The 10,826-nt window shown below is 44.4% G+C and overlaps 1 long non-coding RNA gene across 1 annotated transcript; it reads right to left on the reverse strand.

The window, feature by feature from the left end:
* Positions 1-246: 246 nt before the first annotated feature.
* Positions 247-9,226, reverse strand: LOC120581946 (uncharacterized). The gene is made up of 4 exons (XR_005647406.1): positions 9,111-9,226; positions 6,193-6,382; positions 4,634-4,742; positions 247-574 (listed from the first exon to the last, which is right to left on the reverse strand). It is a non-coding gene; the product is annotated as an uncharacterized LOC120581946 (long non-coding RNA).
* Positions 9,227-10,826: the final 1,600 nt, after the last annotated feature.

Below are 10,826 nucleotides of genomic sequence, written 5' to 3' on the forward strand. Positions count from 1 at the left end.
AGCCAGACTCATGATTTTGGTTTCTACCTTGCCACTCCCTAGGTTCAATATCTGGTACAAATTTTAATCAAATTATTATAACTCATTTAGAACTAAGCACAGGAATAATTTTACTCTACTCAACATTTATACTGATCTGTGTGTGGTCCGAACTAGGCAAACAGCTCCAAGCAACTTTCTCTTCGAACCATGCTATATACATTTTGTTTCTGCCTGTCCAGGACCTCTCTGAGCCTCAGAAACCAATTTCACCATAAAAGTCAAGTTTTATTAACTTCCAGAGGGAACCTGAGAGGAGAGAAGAGGGGGCCAGGGTGCACATTAGGATAGGATGCTTGTACTTCTTTTAGAGATGTGATGGAGACTGCCTGGGAGTCACATTCATCAGTTCCAACCTAACTTCTAATATGAGCTGAAAATCTGTGCACTCACATATGTTGGTAAAGCCCAGTGAATCATCACAAAGCCGGCATCTCAGGGTGTCTGTTCCTGCTGTATAGACACTCAAATTCCTGAAAGTGTCTGGAAGCAGAGGTGCCACCCAAGAAATAACACTTCATCCTTTTGGATTTTCCTGTAAGACAGGAAGAATTGTGAACTATCTTTTCTTGATTTGTAGATGAAAGTAGCAGAGACTAAGAATCATGGGACTACAGAATGTGTATCAGAGCCTGAAGGGCCTAAAATTAGTTAACTTGTTCTTCTAATTTATAGATAGAGGAATCAAAGTTCAGAGATATCAAGTGACTTGTCCAAGGTCACTGAGTCAGCTGGTGGCAGAGTCAGGATGAAGATTAAGGTCTCTTTGCTTCCAAAGCAGTGCCCTTTTAATTACGTCCTCTGGGCCTTTATAATCAGCAATAGAATGGCTTCAGGGTCCTACACGAATATTTGACTTTTAAGGACGTATTAGTTTCAGGAAAAGTTCAGATTTAGTCCTTCATGTAAGGAAGTATCTCAGTTAGCTATTTTAAGGTAACAAATGACCTAAAACTTAGTGAATTAAAAAAACAATCATTTATTATTTTTTGCAAGTTCATTGAATGGCTAGAGCGTGTCAGGCCACTTGCAGCAATGTTCACTCGTGTGTCTGCTGTCTGATGGAGACTGATATCTTTTTAGGAGGGGCTCAGCTGGGATGGCTCATCTCTGCTCTATGTGGTCTTTCATCCTCCAGCAGGAAAACCTGGCATGGCAGCTGGGCAAGTTTCCAAAAGAGAGAACGGGAGTGCTCAAGTCCTTTTGAGAGGTAGACTCGGAACTCATGCTATTTTGCTTCCATCACTTTCCATTAGCAAGAGCAATTCATGAAGCCAGCCCAGATTCAAGGAGTGAGGAAAGAGACTCTACTTCTGGGTGGGAAAGTGTGCAAAGTCACATTTCAAGAAGCATGAACGCAGGAAGGGAAATAATTATGGATTTACAAACAACTTACCTCAGGAAATGTGATGGCCTCTTGTTTCAAATAAGTGCCTAAACCATCCTAGTTCTTGGCATAAACATAGCAGGAGCTTGATATCTACATATCAAATGAGTTTTTCCATCTCACTGTTAATGGGAGTTCATGTGGATGAGCTTATGATGTGTGTGTATCTGTGGGGTTGTGCGTATGTTTATGTGTACATGTGCATATGTACATGTGAATTTGTGTTCTTTTAGGTCTTTTGAAGTGCAGGCTTCTGCAAGAACATCTTATAAAGACAAGACATTTCAGGACCAAAGATAGAAGCCTAACCTGAGTGTACAGGTTATGTAAGGCCTCCTAGCAGAACCCATCTCAAGTGGCAGGCCATAAATTAGACTCCATTCCTGGTAGCAATAGCACGTTGGGTGATAGTTTTCATTTTCTGAGATCAGAAAATACACAAATTTATATGCACAGAAAAAGTGTTTCCTGGAAATCAATCTCAAAAGGAACACACCAGGGAAGGGAGATCAGCTTTGTACACAGCCACCATCGAGGGGTCTTGACCCTCAGGAACAAAAACACTTTCAGCCCCTGATCCCTGAGGGGTCTTGGCCACTACCACTTCCAACATTTCAGTACATTCTAACCCACCTACGCTTTGTGGCCTCGGAGTGGACAAAGTCCATACCTCTTAGCTCAGCCACACTGAAGTTACAGACTTTGCTATAGCTAATATTAATCACTGCGTAGCTGCTGAGTACCAGACACTTGGCTGGGTGCTAAATGTATAGAATGAAAATAACAGCATGACCCCTGCCTACATATAGCTCACAGTCTAGTAGGAAAGGAGACATTAAACAAGGAAATAGTCTAATACATAAATATATAAAAATTGCGATAAACAGTATGAAGGAAAACAGCAGGATGTTTTAAAAGAGAATAAGAAGAAGCCAATCAGTTTGGAACGGGTCATTGAGAAAGCCCTCCCTAGAGAGGCGAAGTCCCAGCTGAGACCTAGAGGACATAAAAGGGTCAATCATGGAAAGGAAGAGGCCATTTTAAGCAGAAGAAACAGCGGGAACAAAGGTCCTGGGGCAAGAAAAAGTTTAGTGCTTAAGCACCTGAAAAGAGCTCAATGGAACTAAAATCTAGTCAGAGAGAAGTTCAACATGAGAGTATAAAAATAGCAGGGGCCAAATTACGCATGGTCTGGTAGGTTATGTTATGGAGTTTGGACTTTAGTGTAAGAGAAATACTAAAATAGTGTAGTGTTTTCTCAGATCTTTTCAGGAAATTCAGCTATGGCAACCTTAATCCCCATTGAGAATTCCTAGGTTAGCAAAGATTCTAGGAAACCAAGAGGGAAATAACTCTGGTTCATCTCCCTGTCCCCAAAGTGAACGGGTTTGCAAAACAACTTCTTGGACTTCAGGGCTCAAAGGGTGCAGCTTCCTTGGACCAAGCCGTATGACCTCAGATTGCATGTTGGTCCCCTGCCAGGCTTCGTAGACTTTTTTTCTCTCCTAATACTTGTCTTCTCTTCTTCTCATACACTATGAGCCCAGAATGTATTGCTTCCACCCACCTCAGCCTTGGTCATTCCTATCTTTGTTCTCACCTCTTCCTGCCTGGATCCTGGATTACACCTCCCCTGACCAAGACTTCAGGACTTTCAATCAGCACAAACTCGACACTTCACTCCTTCAGTCTCCCAGAGGTCCTGCCTCTTTTCTCTCCCCTGGGCCCATTTACTTGCTAAATGGTCAATGACTCCGTCTCTTGGGAAAATCTTAAATTTGTCATTGCTTTGAACTAATGGCTGCTAATATTTCACCACCAGTAACCCCTTTTAGTCTTCCCTCAATCCTTTCCACCATCTTAATGGAAGAAACATGTCGCATCTAATAACAATAGCTAATCTTTATGAGCACGTTTTATATGCCCAGTATCGTCTTAAGTGCTTTCCATGCAATACCTTATTTAATCCATGTACAATACCATAATACAAGGCTGGCAGATGGTATTTTCTGAAAGTAACCACATATCTCCTGTTTCTGATATCCTTCTAGACCCTCTCCACTCCCCCATTAGGAGGCAGAGCTTAATTCTCTGCCCTTGAGCCTGGCTGTCCCATGAATTGCTTGTAATCAATAAAGTGCTATGGAAGTGACTGAGTGATTTCTCAGGCTTAGACCCCAAAAGTGATGCAGCTTCCCCTTATTAGCCAAGAATTTCTCTTTTGTAGTTCTGAGCTGCTATATTAAAAGTTCAGTCGTAAGACTGTTAAGCTGGAGAGACCATGGGTACACACTCCTGGCTGTACTCACAGCCGACAGCCAGCACCACCTGCCATGCATGGAGTGAGCATCTTGCATGCCCAGCTCGGTTAAATCTTTAGACAGCAGCAACCCCAGATGACGTCTGATTGCAATCATATGAGAGCCTCCAATCAGATCTGCCCAGCCACGCCTTCCCCATACTCCTGACCGACAAAGCCACAAGTGATCATTTTAAACTAGTAAGTTTGGGGATAGTTTGCTACAAAGCAATAAGAACCAGAATAATAGGTATTGTTGTTGGCCCCGATTTACAGTTGAAGAATCTGAGACCAAGCCAAGCAAATCCACTGCCCAGGGTCAAAGAGCTAATCAGTGGTAGGACTGGAATCTTAGGTCTCTCTCGCCACTAAGCCTGTGCTGTTTGTACACTATCCATCGGTTAAGCAGTGGTCTGCACAACTCAGCTATGGGGATGATATAAAGTTCTCAGCATGTGGACCCCTCCCCCCATTCAAGGATGGAACCCAAGTTGAGAGCTCGTATTCTAGCTCATTCATATTGAGATTAACCTCAGGGATTGCCCTCCAGCCTTCCAGGTGGATCCACATGCCGTAGATGACCTACGCATCCTGCCCACCCTGTCATGAAACTAGCAGGGATGTTCTAAAATATGGGAGGATTGTAGGACTTAATTCATGAGGGTATTTAGGGTATTAAGTGAAATCATGTATATAAAGTGCTTATCACACTTCCTGGCATTTGTATATGTTTCATTTAAATGTTCCCTGAGTCTAGAGACAGAAACACACTGAGCTCTACAAACTCCTGTCTCCCTCCTACTGCTCAGTGGAGCCCCTTTAACTGTACTTAATTCACTCGATGGTACTTACAAAAAGCAGTGATTCAAGGTAGAACTCCACCTTCCCAGCTTAGTAAGAAAATATACCCAGAGTGAGAGGAGGCTGTCCTAACGCAGGGTCCCATTTTCTCATTTCTCCATCTGAAGGCAGGTTTGCCATTGTAGAATGATGAAGAATTTTGCTGCCTCTCAGTCTCTTCATATGAAAAATGGAAATGGTATTGATTACTTCATGGTGGATGTGAGTAGTCCATGAGATAAAAAATGTCGGAGCTTAGAGAAGAATAAAAGTTCTTCCCTCCCTCTCTGTTCTTCTTTGGCCCACCCTCTGAAGAGTAGCTAAGGATTATGCCTCTCTTTCCCTCTTCCCCCTGGATCCAGGTAGGTTTTGAATCCTGGAGGTTGACCTCAGAGTTTTGCACACAACCACTGCACTAATGCTCTCCCACTGCACCTGCCACCATCACCTCTTGCTGAGATTCCTGCAGCATCTCCCCACTGGCATTACTGCCCTGCTTTACTCTTCTATAAACCGTCCTCCACACAGCTACCAGAGAACTCCTTCCAAAACACAGCTCTGATTGCATCACTCTCTGATCAAAGCCTTTCGAGGACTCTCCATGTTTCCACAGGATGAAGTCTAGGCTCCTCCAGCTGACCCGTTAATCTCTGTGCAGTTTGGCTCCTGCCTGCCTCTCTCCAGCCTGGTGTCCATGGAACCCTGTTCATCTTACACTCAGGGACACTGGAGTCATCTATGCTTTTTCATTCTGCCGCATCTTGGTTTATTCGATTTCTTATTCCTCCTGAAATGCCTCTTCATCACCTGAAAACGCCTACTCATCCAACCCAAATATGAAGCTCTCCCTGACCCACACGGGCCCCTGGCTCTGCTCTCTGCACATCCTGGGCTTGTTCCCCTTATGGTGTCCATCACCTTGGAAGGCAACAATTTGCCTGCAGACCTATCTGTCCCAGCAGACCATGAATTCTTGGAGACAGGACCCTCGTTAGCTACCTGACACCTCCCACAAGACCAGCACAATAAGGCATTAATGAACAAGTGCTGAAAAATTTTAGATATGAAAATTGTTACTATTATTATAATGGCACCATACAGGTAACAGTGCCTTTGGGACTCCAACCTATCACCTTGGCTTCCTATAAGAATGCAGCCTCAGCAACTCTGCCCATGTACCTCTTCTTCTCCTAGGTGCCACCAAAACCCATGTGTTGATAGGTTTCAGCATCTAGACACACCCCCACTTCATCTATCTTTCTCTTCTCACTATCCCAGCCCCCCAGACTCCTTCGGATACTAGAGAAGAGAGCTTGCTGCTTCCATCACCAACCTAAACCAGGGAGGGGCAACTCCTAGTCTACCTTTTGGACCTCCTGCTTTCTCACCTAGGTTTAGTTAAGACAAAACAGAATGTTCAAGAGATGCATTTATTGAGCAACCAGGGAAAGCAAAAAAGAAAGAGGTGGCTAGTGAATGTAAGATTTTTATGGACTCTAGGCTTCCGTTTGTGTCTGCCCTCCATACTAGGCTGTATGCTTCTTCAGGGCATCTTAGACCCATTGAGAATATTTGTGGAATGAATGAATGAATGAAAATGAATAAATGGTGTCGTTGAGTCACTCACCTTGGCAGATTATTTGCTCAATTCTTTCATCAGGACACTGCTAAAAGCCACCCTGCTGGGTCACTTGTGTAAGTGTTACTGGAAAACACTGCAATAGATGCCTTGTCGGAGGTGCAGGAAAGCTGTTCCTTCAGGATTTCCCAGGGCACAGGATGCTTCAAGGCCGAGTCCCGGTCAAGGAGAGGAGACGCTGGAGGAGAAGCAACATTTTCTTATGGCCCGAGACCGGAATTCCAATTGTCCACTTGAAAGGGATACCATCATCCAACTAATCTCTGCTCCAGCCCTCAGGGTAGACCTGTGAGAGGCTGCCAGAAACCTGCCAGGTGTTTCATTTTTTGAATTGGTGTGTAAATGACATCTAGATGCCTTTCTGGCCAGAGGGAGGTTTCTGCTTAATTCAGGCTCTGGAGAGATGTCTCAGGCAACCCAGCAACCCGCAGCCCTAGCAATGAGGTTTATCTAATTGTACATGCAAACCCACCTCTCTGTTCTGCTTCAGGAGGCTTTGCTATTTCTTGCACACCCTGCAATGCACGAGCTGTCACCTCTTCTGTGAAGCCTTCCCAGCCACGTGGCTCACAGCCTCCACTGGAGCCCCCTCTCCCCAGACTACATCACTCACACATAACCCACCCAGGTACCCATTAGCTTTTGCTACTTAATAATTACCACATAATTTATAGACTTAAAGCATTAAGCGTTACGAGCTCATGATTGGGTGGGTGTTTATGCTGGACTCCAACAGCTTCAGTCACCTGCCTGACAGGTAGGTACTCTTGGCTGGGGACACGGAGCCACCGAGCCACACATATCTCCCATCCTCCAGCAGGCTAGCCTGAGCTTGTTCACATGACAGAGGCAAGTTCCCAGGTGACAGCAAAAGCAGCAGGGTTTCTTCAAGTCTAAGCTTGGAACTGTCACAAGGTCCCATTTGCCTCATTCTATTGGTTAAAGCAAACCACAGAGGTCAGTGTTGGTTCCAGGGTCCAGAAACAGGTTCCCCTCTCAAAGGGAGGAGCTTTGAACTCACATTGCAAAGAGGCATGAATACAGGGAGGGAAAATACCCATCCACCACAAGGGGTCTGTTTTTGCTGTTTCGTTATTTCAACTTGAATCTGATAAGGAGTAGGTCTGAGGCTGAAATCTGTGGACTTGGACTCCAAAGTAACTGTCAAGAGAAAGTCTAGCATTTCACCTGTAGCTTGTGCTTTGGTGGCTACAGACCTAGATTTGTGTTCTGTCTCTGCCACTTACTCTTCATGTGACCTTGGGATAGTCACTTGTGCCTTTTGAGCTTCCATTTTTCTTTTCCACAAAATACAGATATTACTAATTCCGACCTCACAGTGTTGTTGTAAGGATTAAACGAGATATGGGTGTAAAGCCCTTAGCACAATGCCGGGCATGAAGTAAATGCTGAATGAAAGTGGCATTTATTATCAGTATTATCGTTAAAAACAAAAGTCATTATTTTACCAGCCAAAACCTAAAGCAGGGGAATCCTCATCTCAAATTCTTATACTAAAAGTTCCTCAAGGGCACGAACTGTATGTACAAAAATATTCACTGCAGCTTTGTTTATAATAGAAAAAGAATTTGAAAGCAGCATAAACATCCAACGACAGGGGGTTGGCTAAATGAATTTGAGTACATTGACCCAAAGGGTTGCAGTGTAGTCATTAAAAATGATGTAGAGCTGTGTGTGCTGACATTGAACGCCGAACAAGACTTATTGTCAAGTGGAAAAGTTTATAAAGTAGTACATTTAAGTACATCGCCATCTATGTAGATGTATTTATGTGTAGATATACCCATAGAAATCTTGGTGGAAAGACAAAACGTTTAATGTGTCTATCTTTATGTGAGATTATAGGATCCTACCCCCCTTTATCCTAGCTTTTCTAATTCTTCTGTGATAAAATGTGTTACTTAACTAAATTTGTCTATTATATTTCAATAAAACCGGGGAAAAAAATTACAATGGGACAGTAACTCTTGGATCACCAAGAAGATAGGCTTCAAAACTAATGCCATGTGCCAGGCCTTGAACTTGGCACTAAGAGTTTTTAAGCCCTTTAACATCAGGCTCTGTGCTGGGTGCCTGATTTGATGAAGCTGACTACTCCATGGGGATCTGGGTGTGTTCGCAGGAATTCTCAAGGGCCCAAGCAGTTTACACTTGACCTGTAATGTTGGAGCATTTTTTCCCTGAGGAAAAAATTTCTCTTCCTGTTCCTCAAAACACCTCAACAGTCCCCACGAAGTCAGTGTTATGGGGAGAGATGGCAAAGCTGTCCTCAGTGCCTGCTCCATTCCCCACCCAGCAACATGAGAAATAGAGGGAGAAGGACTGGCCCCAGGAGCCCAAGCTTGCAGCCCAGGCCATGGAGGTAGATGGGGTTCCAGGGCTGGAACAGTGGGCTGTAGGATGCCAGCTTCTCGTCTTGCCTTCATGGCCTGGGCCTAAGGGAGAGTGTGAGTCCAAAGCAGCACTACCAACAGAAAGGAAAGGAGATAGCACTCCCCACCCTATTTAGAGGCGCAGAGTTATTAAAACTCAAAAATGTCCATTAGCCATAATTTCACCCCAGAGACCCTTCAGGCTTTCAGGGAAATAAATGAACAGTCCACTCTGTAGCCCTGTCTCTCCCCATCTCACCTTAATCCCCAACTGACTTCGCTCTGAGTCTCCGTGCACTCTCCTGGGCCCTGAAGCATCTCCATTAGGTCCCTCCCTTACCAACTGGCCCCGTTCCTCCCGTAGAGGCCCTGTGGGTCAGTGTATCCTCTTCTGAGTCTGCCGAAAGCAAAATTAACAGTCCCTAGCACTCACACATGAGGAGATTTGATGCTTTTCCCCGGAAAGGTATTTGTCACAGCCTGAACTATTAAGCACGGGTAAAAGTGGGTTACCTTGATGAAGCGGCCATGGCTGAATTCTGGCAGCTGGGAAAGACTGGGAGTAGTTGCTGAAATGGCAAAATGACTGGAGACTCAAGGGACATGAGAACTGGGGGATTAAGATAACGAAGAAAACAGGGTTTAGGAGAATAATATACTGATTTTTAAAATATTTAGCTGAGTCATCTCCCTCCCGTGTCTTTGGGTAGACCAACAGACCATTTCCTTGGTTACTCACAGAGAAGCATGGTGGATATGGCATCCGCCCTTGGAATGCCAAAACGCAAACGTTTGTAGGCGTGTGTGGATGTAATGTTGAGTCACAATATTGTTAATTATGAGGAAGTTTAGGAATTGAGGCAAACTTTCTCCCACCCCCATTCGCTGACAATTAAGGCAGGCTGGCTGTGAATTTCTAGCCATCATCCTTTTCTTTTCCGACTCCCGTAATTGGGTTAGAATGCCTGTTAAACTAGCATGCCTCCAGAACTTGAGCTAAGTTAGAGTCCTTCATAAATTAGGCAATAAATTGGAATATGTTTCCCCATCTGCTATCCAAATTTAGGATATCTGTGATTTCTCATGAGGCACTAAGATATACAGCAAAGCCCAGGCTTCTGTGGTATTTACGGTGCTTGGAAGGTGTATGATAGTGGTGGAAACTCTGGTCTGTGGCCTTGGACAAGTATCTTAATCTCTTTGTGCGTCTCAGTATTTTCATCAGCAAAGTGGGAATAATAAAAGCACCTGCCTCATACGGTCGTCATGAAGTTTAATAAGGTAATCCGTGAGAAATGCTTAGAACGCCATCTGGCAGAGAGGAATTCAGCAAACATTAACAACCCAACTACTGCAATTAAAGTTCATAAAATTCCAAGAGCATAAAGGCATCCCAGTACAAGAGACACACAAGGTAAAGGTGGCATTGATGAGCTCTCTCTCAGACAAGGTGGCCTCCCTGTCACAACTGTCTGTCTTAACCCAGCTCAGGTGAAACCCAAGTCCCTGCCCAACTTCACGCCTACACCGTTTCAGCTGGATGTGGCTGGAGGAAAACCTCAAACCATGCTGATTGCTCTCTCAGTTCATGTTCACCAACCTCAGACGGGCCTTTGGTGCAACCTGGTTAATCATCCTACTTGCGCTTGGCTCATGTTATCTCTAGAAAATTATCTTATACCTCCTTCCTCCTCCATCTCCTCCTCACTCTTAGCTATAACCTTGCTTCCTAGTTCCTTGAGAAAATGGAAACTCCGAGAGGATAGCTTTCACAGGTTTCCAGCGCCTCAGCTAACAGCCTGATTGACACCTGCATTTTTGCCCGTATGTGCTACTCTGTCTACTGTTGACCTATACGCGTGTTTGTCCTGGGTCACTGTCCCACCACTCATTCACTAGGTCTCATCCCTTAATGTCTGGGAAAGAAGCCTGTCAACCTGAAAAATATCTACTTTATTTCCCTCACATCAATTTTCTTTCTCTTTTGGACCATTCTCATAAGCATCCAAATGTTGATTTAAAAAACAAACAAACACCTTCTGCATTACGCGTCTCTCATCCCAGATGCTGCCCCATTTCTCCACTGTCTGTACAGTGAAGCTTTTCAGAAGCATTGCCTGTACTTGCTCTAGCTACATTCTCACCTCCACCTCCCTTGAACCCGCTCAACCAACTTCCTTTCCTATGGCTCCATCCAAAACAGTGCTTGTCATGGTCACCAGTGCCTTC

This window comes from Pteropus medius, unplaced genomic scaffold (assembly GCF_902729225.1).
Source record: "Pteropus medius unplaced genomic scaffold, Ma_sr-lr_union100, whole genome shotgun sequence".
Lineage (NCBI taxonomy): Eukaryota > Metazoa > Chordata > Mammalia > Chiroptera > Pteropodidae > Pteropus > Pteropus medius.